The sequence below is a fragment of the Plecotus auritus genome (genome assembly GCF_963455305.1).
Source record: "Plecotus auritus genome assembly, chromosome: X".
In the NCBI taxonomy this organism is placed as follows: Eukaryota; Metazoa; Chordata; class Mammalia; order Chiroptera; family Vespertilionidae; genus Plecotus; species Plecotus auritus.
Genome location: NC_137784.1, coordinates 70,880,553 through 70,901,474, shown reverse-complemented (window position 1 = coordinate 70,901,474; position 20,922 = coordinate 70,880,553). Strand labels below are relative to the sequence as shown.

Below are 20,922 nucleotides of genomic sequence, written 5' to 3'. Positions count from 1 at the left end.
CCAGCCTTGCTCTCCTTTTTAAAATACGCTATTCAAAATGTTAATGGGTTATATTTAATTATCCACTAGGCACTTTGCTGTATAATAACCAACCCCTTAAAATATTTTCTTATAGGCCTTATACTCTTTAATGGCTTTTGTTCTTCTCAAGAATCTAGTTTCTCCAAAGAATGGAAATATAGATACCAATAGCATGAAAACTCTGAGAAATATAAAGTTGACTAATAACTAATCTTGCTAGAATATCCATTTATAATGTCAGGAAATTAGACTTAGCTGTTTCAATTTTGGTCAACCATTAGTGCAGATAATTATTACTACATAAGCATTTCTATAGTCACTCCAGACTTTAGGAAAATATAAATGAAAATATGACCCGCCATTATCCTTGAATTCAGACTTTCACATCTTTGTTTTATTTTGGTTTTAAGCCATCATGTAAGCACAAACATATACATAAACACATACATAGCTGTCTGAGTGGTAATTGGACCACTGTGATGAGAAATAGTTTATTTGAGACAACACTGCCAATATTGCATAACCTAATTTCTAACAACTAAAATAAGAGCAAAATAAGATCCTTGAACTAATCCCCCCCAAAGAAAAATAATTTAATCTGATTTGCTGAATTTACCTAATAGGCTCAAATCTGAACCAAACCGTCCTTTTTTCCTACTGATTTTTTAATCTAAATAAAAAAATGAACCAGTTGTAACTGGAAAAAATAAACTTACACCATTTCTAAAACTGAAATATCAATATAGAGCAAAACTGAAGTATCAAAACATCTGCCACACTGATACTGAATTGGCTGAAATTTCAGTTTAATTCCTTAGTTCAAACAGCCAAATGTGGATATTTCTATATTTTGTCTGGTTTAGTAGACAAGTTGATTTTCAGGGGGAGCAGGAACAGAAGCTCTTACTCAGACACCACCTCGATTCATCTAGTTAACTCTGGTAAAAGAAAGCCGATTCCTCCTAAATACTTTCTGTTGGATTAATTTGTACATTTGTCATTTTTTCTAAATACCTATATACAGACAGACATACACATTATTTCGTCTGTATTGACTATAGTGTAATACCATTTAATTTATGAATTTTTGTGTTAGTTTACCTGGGGATTCTCTTTTACTTTGTGGCAACACAGCATATCTATTTTGTAGTTGTCAAATAAGAAAACATTATGTGGAACAATATTTAAATTAGCTCCGTTGATCAATCCTTTGATATTTATTTTTTTAAATATAATTTTATTGATTTCAGAGAGGAAGGGAGAGGGGGAGAAATAGAGGTAGAAACATCAATGATGAGAGAAAATCATTGGTTGGCTGCCTCCTGCATGCCCCCTACTGGGGATCAAACCCACCACCCGGGCATGTGCCCTTGACCAGAATCGAACCCAGGACCCTTCAGTCCATAGGCTGACACTCTAACCATTGAGCCAAGCCAGCTAGGGAAATCCCTTGATATTTCTAAACTGAGGTTCAATATACACTTAATTTACTTTCAGTCTCAAAGGGCGATAAGCATCAAAATATCCATTGCAAGACTCTTCTGGTGTGTGTATGCGCACGTGTGTGTGTTTTACCCCTGATTTCTGTACAGTTATTTAAACTTTCTAGTGCAGTTTAACATCTAGTATTCTATCTAATCTCTATATTTTTAATGAAGTATCCTATCTAATAAAGAGGGAATATGAAAATTGACGATCACACCATCACAAAGATGGTGGCACGCATAGTCACAAAATGGCAGCGCCCAGTCCCCTCAGCCCCACCAAAGTCCCACAGTCTTTTCAGCACAACCGGGGGAGAGGGGCAGGCACACGGTGGTGCAGCCCGACCCGACCTCAGCCCCCCAGCTGCCCAGGGCCGGCCCGAGGTGCAGGCAAGCCTAAGATGTCGGCTGCCCAGCCGCCTAGGGCCAGCCCGAGGCACAGGCAAGCCTCGGATGGTGACTGCCCAGCTGGCCAGGGCTGACCCGAGGCGCAGGCAAGCCTCGGATGGTGGTTGCCCAGCCACCCAGGGCCACCCGAGGCTCAGGTAACCAGAGCCGGCCAAGGCTTGCACTGTTGGCAGTGGCAGCAGCAGAGGTGTGATGGGGGCATCACCTTCCCCTGATCGCCAGGTCACCTCCTGCCCCTGAGGGCTCCCGGACTGTGAGAGGGGGCAGTCCGGGCTGAGGAACGCCCTCTCCAGTGCATGAATTTTCATGCATCAAGCTGCTAGTATTCACATATTATCCTATCTAATAAAAGAGTAATATGCAAATTGGCCATCACTCCAAGGCACAAGATGGTCGCCCCTATGTGGCCAAAGATGGCTTTCCCCATGTAGACACAAGATGGCCACCACAAGATGGCTGGCAGGGGAGGGCAGTTGTGGGCAGTTGGGGGGACCCAGGCCTGCAAGAGAGGGCAGTTGGGAGAGACCAGGTCTGCAGGGGAGGGCAGTTGTGTGCGATCAGGCCAGCAGGGAGGGCAGTTAGGGGTGACCAGGCCAGCAGAGGAGGGAAGTTGGGGGAGACCAGGCCAGCATGGGAGGGCAGTTGTGGGGGGACCAGGCCTGCAAAGGAGGACAGTTGTGGGAGAGAACCCAGGCCTGCAGGGGAGGGCAGTTGGGGACAATTGGGCTGGCCGGGGAGCAGTTAGGCATCAATCAGGCTGGCAGGGGAGTGGTTAGGGGGTGATCAGGCTGGCAGGCAGAAGCAGTTAGGTGCAATCAGGCAGAGGCAGTCGAGTGGTTGGGAGCCAGCAGTCCTGGATTGTGAGAGGGATGTCCGACCGTTGGGATCGGGCCTAAACAGGCTGTCGGAAATCCCTCAAGGGGTCCCAGATTGGAGAGGGTGCAGGCTGGGCTGAGGGACAACCCCCCCCCATGCACAAATTTCGTGCACTGGGCCTCTAGTATATTGATAATTCCCCCACCATCAAAGCAATACAACTTACTCATATATAAATAACATTTGCTATTAAGACTGAAAAGAATTACCTCTTGTTTTATGTTGCTGCCCTCTGTTTCTCTTGTTTGTAATGGTAATATAATTGTTAGTTTTGCTCCTGTGTCATCATTTAATATATTTTTACAGTTCCTACTATGTGCAAGAGCCCTTGCTAGATGTTAAGGAAAATACAAAAAGGAGTGAAATATTTTTTGACATGAAGATATTTGTATTCTAATAAGGAAAGTAAATGCATACTATTCTAAATTAAATTGACTTTCCTCACATTTTAAATTTAGTCCCACCGGGATCGTAGTTTCATGTCTGTCTTTCCTGCTTGCCAGTGAATTGCCTGAAGGCAGAGATTGAGTATCATTGATTTTCCAATCCAAGCATTGAGATCAGTGTAGGACATGTAGTAGATGTTTGCTGTTTCATGTCAATCCCTATTTTAAATCCTTTAATTTCTCCTTATTGCCTTAAAGATAGAATTCAACCCCTAAGCATGTTAGGTAAGCCCTTTGTGATTTAAGTCTGCACTGTCCTGTGTAATAGCTACTGCTACGTATTTTGAGCACTTGAAATGTAACTAGTCTGGACTGAGATGTGCTTAAAAGTAAAATACACAGATTTTGATGACTGGTATGAAAGCAATGATGTAAAAGGTTCCATTAATAATTATTATTATCTTGATTACATGTTGAAATGACATTTTGGTTAAATACATTTTATTAAAATAAATTTCATCTTATTTTTGCTTTTTAAAAATATGGTTACTAGAAAAATTTAAATTACATATATGGCTTGCATGTATGACTCATATTTTTGTTGACAGATGCTCAAGCCCCCTGTCTACTTCCTTCCCCTTAGTTTCCACATGCACTTTGTTTCCACCCTTTAAAAAGTCTCTTTGCTGTGTTTCAAAAGCACACACTAAATTCCTGCTTTAATACCTTTGCAGCTCTGCCTGGCATACTGCACTCTCCTTAGCATAGTCCATTGGCAAAGGCCAACCCACTGCACTCCACCTAAGAGTACTCCCTCCCAAGACCTATTTTATATACCCTGTGTTTATAATACCACATTATCCTTCATAAAGCTTTATGTAGGACACCCCCCAAAACACACACACACACACACACACACACACACACACACACACACACACTGTATTGTATTTGTTAGTTCACTTCTGCCTCTTTTAAGACTGGGACTGACCCTTTCTGACTTTCTGCATTGAACACAGTTTCTGGTTTAGCATAACTCTTAGTTTTTGCTGAACAAATACAAGAAGTACCTGGCGGCTGAATAGCAAATCTAAAGGGAAACTAAGATTTTTTTCCTCTGAATCTGGATAATAGCTTTAACCCAAACCACGCAAGACTCTCACCCCCATCAAGAAGAAGTCCATAATGGGCCAAAAAGGCCGCTACAACTTTTCACACACCCCAAAACACTCACACACACACACACACACACACACACACACACAAATAAATAAATAAATAAATAAATAAATAAATAAAGCTCCAACTCCAAATAGAAACCACTGCAGAGTTTCCTGTAAAACTATTAAATAGTAAGCATTTATTTTTGAGAGGTTAACTTTAATAAAACAAAAAACTACTTGTGTTATCTGGTCTTCACTTCAATGTCAAAAGGCCATGGGAAAAGAACTGCCCCTTATAAACAGCTGGAAAAAGCTGTAGAACAGTGACAGTGTCTTTTCAAAACAGTCATTAATTCATTTTTTATCAGTAACAACTTTTCACTGGAGGTTGTCAGGTTGGTTCTGCAATTCTGGCTTCATCCTTTGTCCTCAGAAAGGTTGGTAAAGTCCCTGGTAACCAGTACCGAAGGCAGGCGCCTGGTTTAGTTGAACAGTGTAATTAGCAAGTGCAGTTCCTATGGGTTGAGTCCCATAGTCACATCCAACAAAATGCTCTCCGCTGCCGTAGCTATTAAAAATTGGCTGGTTACTGTAGGCATTGTAGAAGGGGCCATATGCTTGATCAGAATAATTAAAGCCTTGGTTGCAGGGTGAGATGTGAACTGGAGCAAGCACCATGGTAGGATTGCCGACATCTCCACTCGCCCCGTAAACACCGGGGTCTACTCCGCAGGCTCCATAAACATTTGGGTCAACTGCCACGGCCCCATAAACATTTGGGTCCACTGTGATGGCCCCACAAGCATTCGGGTCGACTCTCACGGCCCCATGAGCATTCGGGTGGCCTCTCACGGCCCCATGAGCATTCGGGTGGACTCTCACGGCCCCACGAGCATTCGGGTGGACTCTGAGGGCCCCGTGAGCATTTGGGTGGACACCACAGGCCCCGCCAACACTTGGGTTGACTCCGCCAGCCCCGTGAGCATTTGGCCCTGTGGGGGGCTCTCCATCCCCCAAGGCATTGTCTAGCTTGGGAAAGGGAACATCCCTTCCTCTCCTCAGTGGCATCTTTGGAGTTTCATTCTCAAAAGCAATTTTAACTTCACACCGCCTGGAGCCCAGGAGATGGTACCTGGTTTCTAACAACTTCCTCACTGGGACTTCATCAGTATAGGTGATAAAACAGAAAGATCGTCTTTCGTTTGTTTTCGGACAAACTGGTAGCTCAATATGCTCAATCGCTCCAAATGTCCCAAAGTACTGTCTAATTTTGTCTTCTGATGTCTTAGGGTTCACCCCGCCCACAAAAACCTTTCTCGGAGGGAATTTCAGTTCCATGGCCTGAGCCTTTCTAAGCTCAAATTTCCTGCCCTCCACTTGGTGCTCTTTGACTTGCAGCACCTTCTCCACGGCCTCATTATCCTCGAAAAGCACAAACCCGAACCCCCTGGATACTCCAGTTTCTGGGTGGGTTTTAATAGTGAAATCGATAATCTCGCCATATTGGGACAAATAGTCAAAAAGAGCTTCCTTACTTGTATTGCGGGAGAGCCCTCCAATGAACATTTTCCCGGCGATGTGCTCAGTCTTGCTGGCCTCGATGCGGAAGCCCTCGGGGAGTTTTAAGTTGAGTTTGCTTATGGCCTTGGCGAGAGCATCCATTTTCGGAGACGGCTTTTGGAGAAAGTGCACCGCAGCCTCACTCAACTGCCGCTGATGGATCCAATCCACAAGGGGTCGCAGGGCAATCGACGTAATGACGTGGGAGCCCTGCGTGAGCCAGCATTTCAACTTCCTTACAGAGAGGGCAGCTTGTCCCTCATTTCACCGAAGCCGTGATCGCCGCACACAAGCTGGCATGCTGCAGCTTTTCTCTTTTTTGCACCAAAGGCACTAGTCTCTTACACACAAACAACTTGTTCTCTTTGGGAAGTAGCCATTTTAACATTTTGTTAAACTCGTTTCTTCTTTCAGGTGGACCTGAACGTCTGAGTGACCACTTGTTCATTGCATCCTTTAGGCTATTTTCCTATTCTATGGGCGTATTGGGGGGCAAGGATGAAAAAAGAGGTGGAGAGGAGGAAGACAAGTAAGTAGATTATAGGGAAAGCACCTTCCTATGCTGAAGGGGTCTAAAACAGTATTTTAAATAACAGCAATGTTGAAATATAATTTACATACCATACACATTGCCCTTCTAAAGTTTTTCATGTATTTATAGAGTTGTGTGATATCCACAATCTAATTACCACCATTTAATTTTAGAAACCATTTGTCCCTCCGAAAAGAAATTTTGTGCCCCATTGATCAGTTGCTCCTCATTTCCCCCTCAACCCTCCCAAATCATGCAGTCTGTGGCCTTCTGTGTCTGGCTTCTTTCACTTAGCCTGTGTTTCCTATGTTTTTCCATGTAGTGGCATGTTTCACTATTTCATTCATTTTTTATTGGTGAATAATATTCCATGGCATTGATATAAGACATTTTGCATATCCATTTCTCTAAAATAAAATTTGAAAGCATTGATGATGTTACAGTATTTCATATCTGTTTCATAATTAAAATAAGTATCAGGGATTTTTCTTGCAGTCCTGTGCATTTCTGAATTCTGGTACCATCAGTCAGTACAGATAGGATTAGTCACAATTGCCTAGAGTCTCCAGTGGTCGGCAAACTGCGGCTCTCGAGCCACATGCAACCCGCAGTTTGCCGCTCTGTTGACTAATGAGTTTGCCGACCACTGACCTAGACTCTCGATTCCAATAATTACAGGCTGTTGTTGTTCCTTGTGATTAAGCCCCTACCAGTGGTCGGCAAACTCATTAGTCAACAGAGCGGCAAACCGTGGCTAGCGAGCCACATGCGGCTCACGAGCCGCAGTTTGCCGACCACTGGCCTAGACTGTTGAGATGTTATTTAATATTAACTTAATCACTCCTTCCATCTGAAGACCACAGCTCAAATCTTCAGTGCTCAATTTGTCTACTTCCAGGTGGGTATCCCATAGCCCCTGCATGTTCAAGGGTTAGTTGTATTAGCTTTTGGGTGAAGTGCTTTTTAATTCCTCCACAGAACCTCCCCATAGGCTCTGTATATACTTGTAGCCGAATAGTATTCCATTACATGAATTTCTGGAATTACTCATTTTAAAACAACAACAACAAAACCCCCAATCCTACTGTTAATAATAACGCCTGCCTATTCTGTCTATAAACATGTGTACTCATCATCATTTGTAGATAAGTGAAATGCGACTGCATTTTAAAACTAACCCTCAATGAAATTAAATCATAAGGAAAATGAATCATTTCAAAACAAAGGTAAAAGTAAAATCTTTAAAGAAAACCCCTAGCTTACACTTTAATTATAAACTATTTGAAGCCTCAGCTGCTCCCACATTTTGATGCTATTCTACATCCTCCTGTCTTTGTTCATTATGAACTTTCTTCCCTAAATGCCTTTGTTTTCTCCTCAGCCAGCCACTATGTTCCCATTCCATCTGTCTAACCCTTATAGCCTCCTCTCCAAGTGCCTCCCCTCTGGAGCCTCTCACATGCTTTTCTACATCTTCATCAAGGAGCTTATAATTACACTGTTCAGTGATATACTTACAGACTTTCTTAAAGGTCTCTACACATAGCATAGTACACATACTACTTGGCATATTAAAAAAGAAAAAAAAGGAACTCATTAAATACTTGCTGAAATAAACTAAGCAGTGGAATTCTGAGGGCCACAATTTTAAAAATCCTTGGTCTCACCAGACTCTGGGTGGATAAAGCAGTTGCAGATTACTTTCTGAGTGCTGATCTGTCACAGTTTTGGAGATCTGGCCTATCTTTCCCGTGGAAGAGGCTACAAGTTTGAAATTTTCTTATTTCTGGCTCACTTGTAAGCCAACTGAGATAACATCGGAGTAGGCAGAGTTCCCTTAAGCTCCTGCTTTCACGGGAATGAAAACCTTTGGGAAAATTATATCCTCTGTGTGTCTCTAAACTAATTAGACACCTTGATGGCTAGTTATATATCTGTGGCCATTTTTAGGCCATGGCTGATGTCATAGTTTTGACCCAAGTGTGGGCTGCTTAGCTTTATTCAATTATTTGGCTACAATCTGCACCCATCACCCCAGTCCTGGCCTTACAAATGCATGCCCCTGGTCACAGAGGCTACTGGGTTTGCACATGTCAATGAATCAGTGAAAAGACTGTTCTCACTTCTGGATATGCAATTCAAAGCATTTAACCTACTGATTTTGGGTCAATAATATCACCTTGATACCTGAAAGACAATACATTATTACAATAATTGCTTTTGAGGAAATAAAAAGGAAAATTTTTGAAATAGATTATGTTTACTTTTGGCCCCCCAATTAAAATAATTATGTTCGCTGAGGCACTCTCCTCCCACACACATGCCCCATGATCTTTAAGTGCCTAAAATGTGCCCAACTAACTCCCTTTTCACTCTGATGTCTGAAGAAATTAAAACCTGTGCTATTTAGCTTGAATTTTCCATGGCAATGGTGCCACAGGACTTAATGTATATTTTAGGTACTGAAATACTGTCATCAGATTCCTAATGTTAACTTTCCTTGTGGAGCAGTGCAGTAACAATAATTCTGACTAGCAGTTCATTCATATTCCATATTAAATCAAAATACATATATTATTGAACTGAAGTAGCTGGAGATTTCTTTGTTGAGAAATGAATAAATGAACGAATGAATGTTAGGTACCCAGACAGTTACCAAAGGTATTTTACAGTGTGGAATGCCTATAAAAATAAACACTGTAAATCAAAGAATAAATGGCACAGAAGCTAGGGATATAAAATAAGGATTTGCTGCTCTTGGGGTAGGGGGACCAAGTGCTGTAATACATGTAGGCCATCATGATTTTTGTATTTTAGGGAATATGGGATACTTGATTTGGGTTTGTTTTACTGTGGTCTAGATCATGCCTGCAGTATTTATAGCTCTTAATTTGATCGTCCCTTAGACATTGGTATCTCATTTATAATTGTTGGAGAATGGGAGATAAGATGAAGAATGACATATGCCTTTAGAATTAATCTGCCTCTCTTATCATGGGCCTCAACCTTGGCAGAAGGATGCTGAGGGACCCATAAATCAGAAAGTTAGCCTGGATGTATCCTGATTTGATATGCTGGCATAGACCTGTCTCTGTGGTAATATGTTCTTTAATGCTCTGTTGAACCTGTTCTCTTTAGTGAAATGAAAATGCATGTGTTTGACTTACTTGGTCTAGTTGGATGTTTGATAAAATGAGATTTCCCTTACTCTTTTTCCTCTTCATTTTCCATAGAAACTGCCAGGCCCATTACATAAATTAAGTTGCAAGTGCTTGCAGATAGTTTGAAAAATGATCACTTAGGAAATACTGTTCTCTACTAACTTTGCATATATACAAATAAGTGATCTAGCTGAATGTAGTACATTGGAAATGGACTAAACATTAATTTGACATCAAAACTTTTTAATAACAGAATTCAGCTGCTGGACTTCTGCCTAGATTAGACTGATTTCAAAAGCCCTTTTTGCCATCTTCAGAGAAGGCAAATGCGCCCTGTTGTAGGAAGACAGAATACACTTGTCAGTTTCAATATCTGCTTGACAAAGACACACACAGGTATTAAAACATGCATTTCTCCTGGGAACACAGCTTAAAATATGCACTTCAATTATGCTAATCTTAGACTCAATTTGAAGGTTTTTTTGGAGCTTTTTTTTTTTAAGAAGTATTAGGAGAAAAGAAGACTCATTCTCTTCCTTCACTATGCACTGAATATGTAGTGTATGATAAAGGGAAAGCTAATGTGATTACTCTCTGTCTCTCAGCCTTCCTTAGGACCATTGTCATTGAGTACTGCCCAAATCTATCTGGTTGCTGGTTTGGGTAGGATCTACCACAGAAAGCATGGGAACTCATTTCCCAAACACATATGTATGCCTAACCTGGAGAATATTGAACAATAGTGTGAACTTGTATTTCCCTCTTCACTTCCTAATTAGCTAATATCATATCAAAGAATTAGGGGTGCCTATGGATGAACAGATAAAAAGAGAAATTGCAAAATTCATAAAGGTTGCAGACTATTTTGATGTTTTTGCATCATATACTTGCTAATTTTTTTTGTGACTAACTTTTTTGGTAGAGGAAAAGAGCTCTGCTTGCCAACTCTCTTTTTTTTTTCCCTTTTATAATAGTGATTTGGTGGATAGGCTTTTGTTGGATTTTTTTCTTGAATTAATGGAATCTGTTGCTTACACAGGAATTTGTAAGAATCATAAAGTTAATCATGTTTATGTATGAATCATGAAAATGTAGAATTTAGATATTATTGTCATACAGATAGATATGAATGCACATCAAAATCAACTTATCCTATATAATATAAGGGTAATATGCAAATTGACCCTAACAGCAGAACAACTGGTTGCTATGATGCGCACAGACCACCAGAGGGCAGACGTTCAACACAGGAGCTGCCCCTGATGGTCAGTGTGCTCCCACAGGGTGCGCTCTGCTCAGCGGCTATGAGTGCAGTGACAGTGGCGGGAACCACTCCCGCCTCCTCAGCAGGGCTAAGGATGTCTGACTGATGGCTTAGGCCCTCTCCCCAAGGGCTCCCGGGCTGCCAGAGGGATGTCTGACTGCCAGCTTAGGTCCAATCCCCCGGGGAGTGGGCCTAAGCTGGTAGGTGGACATCCCCCAAGGGGTCTTGGACTGCAAGAGGGCACAGGCTGGGCTGAGGGAACCCCCTGAGTGCACGAATTTTTGTGCACCAGGCCTCTAGTATACTATAAAGAAGTCTGTACATATAATGCTTATTGAAGACTTCTAAAGAATCTCTGATTTCTTTTTTCATATACTATTTAATGTGAACTTCTTTCTAGTCATTTTTGCTGAGTCAATGAAACATCTATATTTAAATAGTCATAGACTCTGGATCTGCAGCCTAAGAAATAAAAGTACTGGGTATCAGCTTTATTTCTGTAGTACTTTTCTTTTTGCTCATAAAAAATGTTTCACATATCTCCTCTAGAGAAAGATACACTGACCAATAATTTCCAGTTGCAATTATTTTATGAGCATAATAACAAAGGAGAACATGCTTAAAAATCAAAATATACACTTGTGCCCCATGTCTAATTGTGTTCCAATTATAGTCCATACAATAAAATCAAAGCTAATCATAGAAAGAACAGTTGCAGAGTTAGAGAATTACAGAGGTTTCTAAAAAAAAGCATAGGGCATATGGAAAGGCTTCAGGAATGCAATCAATACCAACTGTGGTAGTATTGAGACTAGTCTGACAAGAGATGGAGAAACGAAGGCTAATGCTGCTCCAGTGAAACACTTGGCTCAGGTACTAAGACAAGAGAGGATTTGGGCATATCTAGAACTAGAGGAATCTGAGATTAAGAAAACAAATATAAAATTAAAAGGATGTCTTCTGGACCAAAACAGAAAGGGGAAGATAAACACTGTGTCTGTTGGTGAGAAATATAACATGGTGAATCAGTATTCAGTTGTAAATTAACTTGAGCTCTTTTTCTGTGTCCTTTGGCAATGATTTGCTTCTGTCTAGAAGTATTGTCTGCATTAAGTGATACTGGGTCAACAATCCAAATACCAAGGGCTTATACCAACCCAGTTGTTTTCTGCTTACTTGTTCATGTAAATGTTAGGCTTTAGAATTCTGGACAGTATAGTTCCCAGTACTTTTAGGGATGTGGGAAGAAACAATCCTTACCTAGCAGTTTTTTGTTGTTTGTTTGTTTTTTGTCTGCCAATATCCAGTTCATTTTTCACCAATGTGGACTCTTGGCTGCAATCAACTGCATAGGCTTGTTGTGTTGTTTATTTTTCTTTTCTTTTTTTTTTCTTCAGTATCTGGTAATGAAGGCTTTATTTTTTTTCTTGACAGTTTACTATCCAAAGTAGCTGTGCTTTCTCCCAGGAGATATTGTTCCCTAATAGATTGTCTATTCCACCCTTAATATTTATTCCTAGGCTTGTCAGAGACTGAGCTTAATGAAGAGTGTGGCACTTGTAAAAATTCAGTGTTTTCAAGTATTCAGTCAACATGTAATGAGCATCAGACAGAAAGAGGGATAACAGTATTAGTCAGAAAGAACAGTATGCACAAAGACTTTGATTTGTTCTAAGAGCCACAGTGGGGTATCTTGTGTATCATTTACATGGGGGGCATATGATGGGAAATGAAGTTGGAAAGTTTTTGCAGTATGCAACAAAATTTTTGAACTCTCTTATGTGCCTGGCACTATACTAGGATTTTGGATATAGGATGATTAGAATACTTTAATGAACTAACAGTAGGATGGTGATAGGCTTATAAACATAAGCTTTGTTATAATGTAAATACAGTCACGGAAGTAAACACAAGTTGTTTTGTGGGTAGAAGAGAGAGCTCCAGTAGTAGCTGGGAGGCAAGAAAGTGTAAGATGACTCCAGAATTGAGTGAGAAGCCACAGGAGGCCAGCACTAAAGCCTTGAGATGCTCCAGCATTTAATGGACCAGAAAGCTCTTCACAGTCAATGGAGTTTATGGCAACTTAAAGTTGAAACCTATTATTTTGCCTTTAGAATGATTTAGAAAGTACCTCCCTTTAAAGATTCAGAAAATGATTCAACTATATAGTCCACCTTATTTAATTGATTTCCCCTATAGAGTATGATATTATTTGCATAATAACCTCTGTGTATCTCTGTGACCACATATGAATGAGCCAAAAATGTATGGGAGCATTTGAATTAACATTTATTTAAATATAGGATATCAAAAGCAGAAGTGATAAAGGGAAATTTTGATGTATGAGACTTTGTCAGAATTAAATCATTTGCACTTCAAAAGAAACCATTAAGAAAGTGAAAAGAAAAGCCATAAATTGGGAGAATATTTTCAAATCATGTAACATTGAAGAATAGACTTGCATTGAGAGTATATAAGGGGCAGTTTTATCTCTCTTTAGGTGGTAGCTGCTGCTGGGCTTCAGCTTCCATTTGGCAGAGGGTGAGACAATGTGGACAGTGGCCCCAGTGCCCTGCGTCTGGCCACCGACAGCCATGCACAGTGGCCCAGATGTAAGCCATCAAGTGTGTGGTGGCGAGAGATGGAGATGTAGGTAAAACTTGCCTAGTGATGCAACCAGTGCTTTTCCTGGAGAATAAATCTGCACTGTCTTTGACAACTATTCTGCCAGTGTTATGGTAGGTGGAAAACCGGTAAATCTATGCTTATGGGATACTGCTGGAGGAGAAGATCATGACAGACTATGTCCCCTGTCCTATCCACAGACAGATGTATACTTAATTTGCTTTTCTTTTGTGAGTCCTGTGTCATTTGAAAACATTCATGCAAAGTGGTATCCTAAAGTGTGACACCATTGTCCCAATAATCCCATCATCCTGGTGGGGACTAAGCTTGATTTTTTAAAATACATTTTTATTGATTTCAGAGAGGAAGGGAGAGGGAGAGAGAGATAGAAACATCAATGATGAGAGAGAATCACTGATTGGCTTCCCCCTGCATGCCCTACTGGGGATTGAGCCCGCAATCTGGGCACGCACCCTTGACCGGAATCGAACCCAGGACCCTTCATTCCGCAAGCCAACACTCTATCCACTGAGCCAAACTGGCTAGGGCCTAAGCTTGATTTTTAGGGATAATAAAGACACCATTGAGAAACTGAAGGAGGAGAAGCTGACACCCATCACCTATTCACAGGATTTAGCCATATCTAAGGAGATCAGTGCTGTAAAATATGAGTGTTCAACTATCACACAGCAATGCCTCAAGACAGTGTTTGATGAAGCTATTTGAGCCATTCTGCACCTGCCTCCTGTCAAAAAGAAGAGAAAATACCCACTGTTGTAAATGTCTGGTCCCCTCTCCCCTGCTACCTTGTCCCTTTGGAACCTTTGTACACTTTGCTAAAAAATGATGGCAACTTTGCACAAAATACCAAGTTTTTTTTACAGATTAGTTTTTCCATTAAACCATTTTTAACCAATCAGTAATTTTTAGGTTGTGTTTGTTTAAATTGTAAGTGTTCCAACTTTCACATTCTATTAAAATTTAGCCCTAAGATGGAAAAAAGGAAAAATAAGTATCTAAGGAATGTTTACAATTCAATTATAAGAAAACAACCCAATTAAAAAATTGGGGAAAGATATTAAATAGAAATTTCACCATGGATATAGAAATGGGCAATAAGTACATGAAAAGATGCATGACATCATTAGTACTAGGAAAATAAAAATTGAAACCACAATCATATACTTCCTCAAAGCTATTTGAGTGACTATGATGAAAATACATGATAATAATAAGTGTTAGGATTGTGGAGAAACAACCCTCATACATTAATAATGGGAATGTGAAATGGCAAGCTGCTTTAGAAAACAGTTGAGCTATTTCTTAAAAAGATAAACATATTTATAATATGACCTATGACCTCACAAATATACCCTTACAAGCTACCCAAGAGAAATGAAAATCTATGTCTTGTACTTTACTGTGTACAGCCGTAATATTCATAATAGCTCAAAAGTGGAAAAAATAAAATATCTATGAACTTCGCCGACCCTCCCCCCGGCCACAGGCCCCGCATGACTTGGCACCTGGACTCTTCAATGATAGCAAAAATGGGGAGACAAGGAAACAACCCCCAAAGAAAGAAAAGGTGGTATTACCAGAAAAGGAACTAAATGAAATGTAGTCATGCAATATATCAGAAAAATAATTCAAAGTAAGGGTCATACAGTTCATAAACCAGATGAATAAGGAAATCAACAACTTATGTAAGAATCAAGAAGAAAAAAATGATATAGCTACAATAAAAAACACAATGGAAGGTTTCAACAGTAGACTAGAAGAAGCAAAGGACTGAATTAGTGAGTTAGAAGACACAGCAGAGAAACACACCTAACCTGAACAGCAATTGGAGAAAAAAAATAGAAAGCAGGAGGAGATCCTAAGGGAGCTTTGGGCCAACATGAAATGTCTATGAACTTGTGAATATATAAATAAATGTGGTATATTCATATAATGAAATATAAAAGAACAAAGTAATACTGCTACATGAGTGAATCTCAAAAACAGTATTGTGTGGGAAATCAGATATAAAATCGCACATATTGTATGATTCCATTCATATGAAATAAAAAGGATATCTATAGAGACAAAAAATAGAATACTGGTTTCTTCTGACGGTTTGGGAACAGGGAGCGACTGCAAATGAGCATGAGGAATTTTAGGGGGATGTTGCAATGTTCTAGAATCAGATTATGAGATGTTTGCATAATTCTGTAAACATGCCAAAGTCATCAAGTTATACACATAAATGGTTATGTGACATGTAAATTATCCTATATAATAAAGAGGTAATATGCAAATTGACCCTCACGTCCTCGTACAAAATGGCCACCCCCATGTGGTCAAAGATGGCTGCCACAAGATGGCTGGCAGGGGAGGGTAGTTGTGGGCGATCAGGCTGGCAGGGGAGGGCAGTTGTGGGGGATCAGGCCTGCAGGGGAGGGCAGTTGAGGGGATCAGACCTGCAGGGTAGGGCAGTTGGGGGTGACCAGGCTGGCAAGGGAGGACAGTTGGGGGGGGGGGGGGCAGGCCTGCAGGGGAGGCCAGTTAGGGGCAACCAGGCTTGCAGGGTAGGGCAGTTAGGGGCAACCAGGCCAGTAGGGGAGGGCAGTTAGGGGCGACCAGGCCAGCAGGGGAGGGAAGTTGGGGGCAACCGGGCCAGCAGGGGAGAGCAGTTGGGGGTGATCAGGCCAGCAGGGGAGGGCAATTGGGCTGGCAGGGGAGTGGTTAGGGGGTGATCAGGCTGGCATGCAGAAGTGGTTAGGGGCAATCAGGCAGGCAGGCAAGTGAGTGGTTGGGAGCCAGCAGTCCCAGATTGAGAGAGGGATGTCCAACTGCCAGTTTAGTCCCGATCCTTGAGGGGTCCCAGATTGGATAGGGTGCAGGCTGGGCTGAGGGACACACACCCCAGTGCATGAATATCATGCACCCAGCCTCTAATACTTTAATAAACCTGTTTTAAAAAACAAAACAAATATGTCAGTGTTAAAACATACCAGGGTTCCCCAAGTGAAAATAGCATAAGTGAGAATTAAACAGTTCATTATATTGGAATGGTTACAAAAATATTGAAGTATGATATAATCATCATAGAAAATTAAACATTGGAGAGTTTACACTTAAAGTTGAAATGAATTCCAGCTATTCTGGAAGTAGCTATCCTTTTTTGAGCATCCTGTATTATATTTACATTCTTGTGTATAAATATATTATTCTAATTTTCTTCATGCCTTTGTGTTTTCAACCCTAGAACTCTAAAGGAAGATTTTAACATGAATTAATGTTAAAAAGCAAACCTTTGATTCTATCATAAGATAATTTTTATTACATTTTCATAATCTATTTGAAAGATTTTACATATAAATACACACAATTTTGCTTTTAGATACATGGAATTCATTTAAGTTCTCTAGACTAACTTAGGAAACAGCTCCAAATGTCTCACATTTGATCTATGTTGTAGAAGGAAATATATGTTGTTTATAGAGATGCAACATACATACTCTGGAGTGTCCTTGTCCAACTGGAAGAGTGTAATGGGAATTTGTGTTGAAATACAATAGTTGTGAAGCTTTAAAATACTTATCTCTGTGTATACTATGGAATAGAGTAGTTGACTTTTTAAAATTTTTCTATTTTTCAATTACAGTCAACATGCAATATTATATTAGTTTCAGATGTACAACCATGTGATGAGACATTTATATAATTTACAAAATGATCACCCAATAAATCTAGTACCTATCTTGACACCATATATAGTTCTTAGAATATTATTCACTATATTCCCTATGCTATACTTTACATCCCCATGACTGTCCTGTAACTACCAATTTGTATTAGGTAGAGCTGAAATGTCCCTCATTCTTGGTGGAGTAGCTTAACATGTTAAGCGACCAGCCTGTTTTGTCTTCTGGACAGAAAGTATAGTGTCACTGGTGACTGACTGGGCGCTTAACATGTTAATGTAGTAGATGTACTATATGGCCCAGTAGAGCAGCCTTCTGATTCACGTAAGCTGTGCACTCCAGATGCACCCTCCATGTGGGCTCTGTGCACCCTGCTGTTGTAATTGAACCTGGATAAATGGGAGAGATTTTCCCCTATGCCAATCAGCTGCCAGGACTGGTCCTGACCACCATGGAGGATCTTCTGTGTAGGTGCCAACCCCATGGAGCAGAACTGGCTTTAGCTGAACTCACCCCTTGAGTGTGTCACTGGTGGTTGGGTACTATTTTGGTGTGGTCTGAAGCTTTCCACAGACTGTTCTGGCTCTGGGGCCTCCTGAGAGGTGCAGGCCAAGGCCAGCTGCTGCCTATGCTCTGCCCTGTGCCATCTGACAGGAGCTACAAAGTGGTCTGCAGATGGCTGCTACTTGTGCTGGGCTTGGAGGTGCCCAGGAAAGACCAAGCTGCTGCTAGTGCCAGGCATGGGGCCTCTTAAAAGTGGTACAGGGCAAGTTGATGCCCAATGTTGCTTTTTTGAGAGGTGAGCCAAGATAGGTAGTTTGTATGGAAGAAATGCTAGAAACAGCTTGGGTGGGCACTCAAGTTGGCTGTCATGGGGTGTTTGGGAATCACCAGAGTGGAGTGGGCCATCAGTGTTGGCCAGGTTGATGGAGACTCAGATATGGTGCCTGCCTGGCTGCATTATAGGGGGAATGGGGGTAGAGAGCTCAGCAAGGAACCATGGTCTCTACCAGCCTTTCTGCCTGGGAGAAAGCTGTTCCTCCAGCCCTCGCCCTGATGCTATTCAATTTAGGTTTCCCCCGTGTGTCCAAGGTGCATTTTGAGCTGCTGCCCCAGCTCCTGAGCTCAAAGTGAGTGAGTCCTAGTAAGTCCCTATGCTGGCCCTTTAAAAGGAATGACTGGGACTCCAGGAGTTTCCCCCCCCCCCACCACCACCCATTTCATTCAGCCACAGTTTCTGCTGGGTTTCAAAGCCAGAAATTGTGAGATTTCTCTTCTTGGCACTGGAACCCTGGACTTGGGGACTGGTGTAGAGCTGGGACCCCTGGCTCCTCAGGAGGGACCTACTCAGCTGAGGTAGTCCTTCCTATTCACCATCACATATGGGTATAGAACCAGCCCATTCAGTTTCTCTGCCCCTCCTACTAGTCTGGATGGAGTGTCTTCTTTATAAATATCCTTAGTTATAGGACTTCTGTCAGCTAGATTTCAGGTGGTTCTGAATGATGGTTCCGTAGTTTAGCTATATTTTTGATGTAGTTGTGGAAGCTTCTGAGTTCTGTGTTTACCCCTGATGCCATCTTGATCATAAGCCAACTTGTAAAAAAAATTTAATAACTTTTGAAATGTAATATAAATACAGAAAGTATATAGTACCCATAAGATAAGTGTATAAACTCAATTTTTGACAAACTGAACAAGTGATTTTTAAAATTTCTTTTCTTTTAGTTTTATTTTGTACTAGAGGCCCAGTGCATGAAATTCATGCCAGCCTGGTCGCCCCACACAGCCTGCTGTTCGGTTGTTACTGTGAGGGCATCCTGACTAATTTGCATATTACCCTTTTATTAGTATAGATTAGTTTCAGGTGTACACTTTAGTGGTTAGACAATCATATACTTTACATAGTGTCCCCCCCTTAATATTTCCATATCCCAATTAGTGCCATACTTGTTCATGACAATATTATTGACTATATTCTCTATGATTTACTTAGATCTCTGTGACTATTTTGTAACTACCAATTTGTACTTCTTAATCTGTTTACCTCTTTCACCCAGTCCCCGATCCCTTTCCAACCACCAGTTTGCTCTCTGTGTCTATGAGTCTGTTTCAATTTTGTTTGTTCATTTATTTTGTTCTTTAGAGTCCATGTATAAGTGAATTCATGTGGTATGTGTCTTTCTCTGACTGATTTCACAGAGCATAATACTGTCTAGTTTCATTCATGCTGTAGCAAATGGTCAGATTTCATTCTTTTCTTTATGGTTGAGTAATATTCCATTGTATATACATACCACAACATTTTTATGCACTCGTCTATTGATAGGCACTTGGTTTGCTTCCATAGCTTGGCTATTGTAAATAACACTGCAATGAATATAGGGATGCACATATTTTTTTCAAATTAGTGTTTTGGATTTTTTTTTTTTTTTGGTTAAATCCCAGAAGTGGAATCACTGGATCATAAAGCAGTTCCATTTTTCATTTTTTGAGGAACCTCCATACTGTCTTCCACAGTGGCAGCACCAGTCTACATTCCCACCAGCAGTGCACAAGGGTTCTCTTTTGTCCACATCCCCGCCAACTCTTGTCTGTTGATGATAGTCATTCTGATAGGTATGAATTGCTATTTCATTGTTTTAATTTGCATTTCTCTGATGATTAGTGACATTGAGCATCTTTTCATATGTCTATTAGTCATCTGTTTGTTCTCTTTGGCAAAGTGTCTGTTCAGGTCTTCTGCCCATTTTTAATTGGATTATTTGTCTTTTTGGTGTTGAGTGATATGAGGGTTTTTGTCGTTTCTTTGTTGTTGAAATTTTAGATATTCACCTCTGAACAACTGATTTTTAAATTACAGTTCTAAGGTGAAAGATGAATTTGGAATTATTCAGTAACCATTTTAAAAAAGCCTAATATAAATCTTGCAAAATAGTCTGGTATTTTGTTACTCCAAGGGCTATTAATGCATTTTAAGCACCTTACTGTCAGTTGAGTTCAGTAATCTTTTGGAATGGAGGTTCTGAGTCTGCCCTAGTGGAGGTATATTTTTTCTTATTTCATTGTAGCATTTTTGTAGTTACTGGATTTTGAGCACAAGGGTGCACCCAGCAGCAGAAAAATCTTCTCAGATAATTTTGTGAACACTTAAAGAGTTTTGAAGAATATATATAGAAAACTATTTTCCTCAAACAGTTAGAAGTTCAGAAATCATCACTTATGGCAACAGAAAACAAGAAAAAAAAACCCTTTGTTTAGTTTTCTATTAACAGCAATACGTGTAAAATAATACCTAAATTGGATGCCAAATAATTTATTGAATTGCTCACTTCTCACTTTGTTCGCTGAGGTTCAATAGTAAACCCTCTGAAGCCTCATGACAGAGACTTTCCAGCTTCCCAATGTCTAATTCTAAGGAGGCGAGTAGGATGTAGAAAGAGGTGATTTTTCTTCACTTTAAGGAAGAAGGGAGAATTTCCCTGAATCAGGTTTCTGTCTTGGTTTGTTTTGAATTAGATGTCTGCTAGGTTCATCTGCATTCCAGGAGAATTTCTGAAGAAAATATACCTATTGTGCACAGTCTGACATATACATATCTGCTGATCAAACAATGGAGCCACAAAATAGCCAAACTATGGAATCTAATATCTAGTCATAATGCGGAATTTAGAAGATGAGAGTTAAGATAACTGGTCATTGTAAAGATCCTACTTCAAACATGTTTTGATTCAGAAAGATGGTATAGAAGAG

At 40.5% G+C, this 20,922-nt stretch overlaps 1 pseudogene across 1 annotated transcript; it reads left to right on the top strand.

Annotated features, from left to right (window-relative positions):
- Nucleotides 1-6,054: 6,054 nt before the first annotated feature.
- Nucleotides 6,055-14,206, top strand: LOC308240159 (ras-related C3 botulinum toxin substrate 1-like; annotated as a pseudogene). The gene is made up of 5 exons: nucleotides 6,055-6,112; nucleotides 6,313-6,427; nucleotides 10,566-10,636; nucleotides 13,473-13,820; nucleotides 14,047-14,206. The product of its transcript is annotated as a ras-related C3 botulinum toxin substrate 1-like (transcript).
- The last annotated feature ends 6,716 nt before the right edge of the window (nucleotides 14,207-20,922 follow it).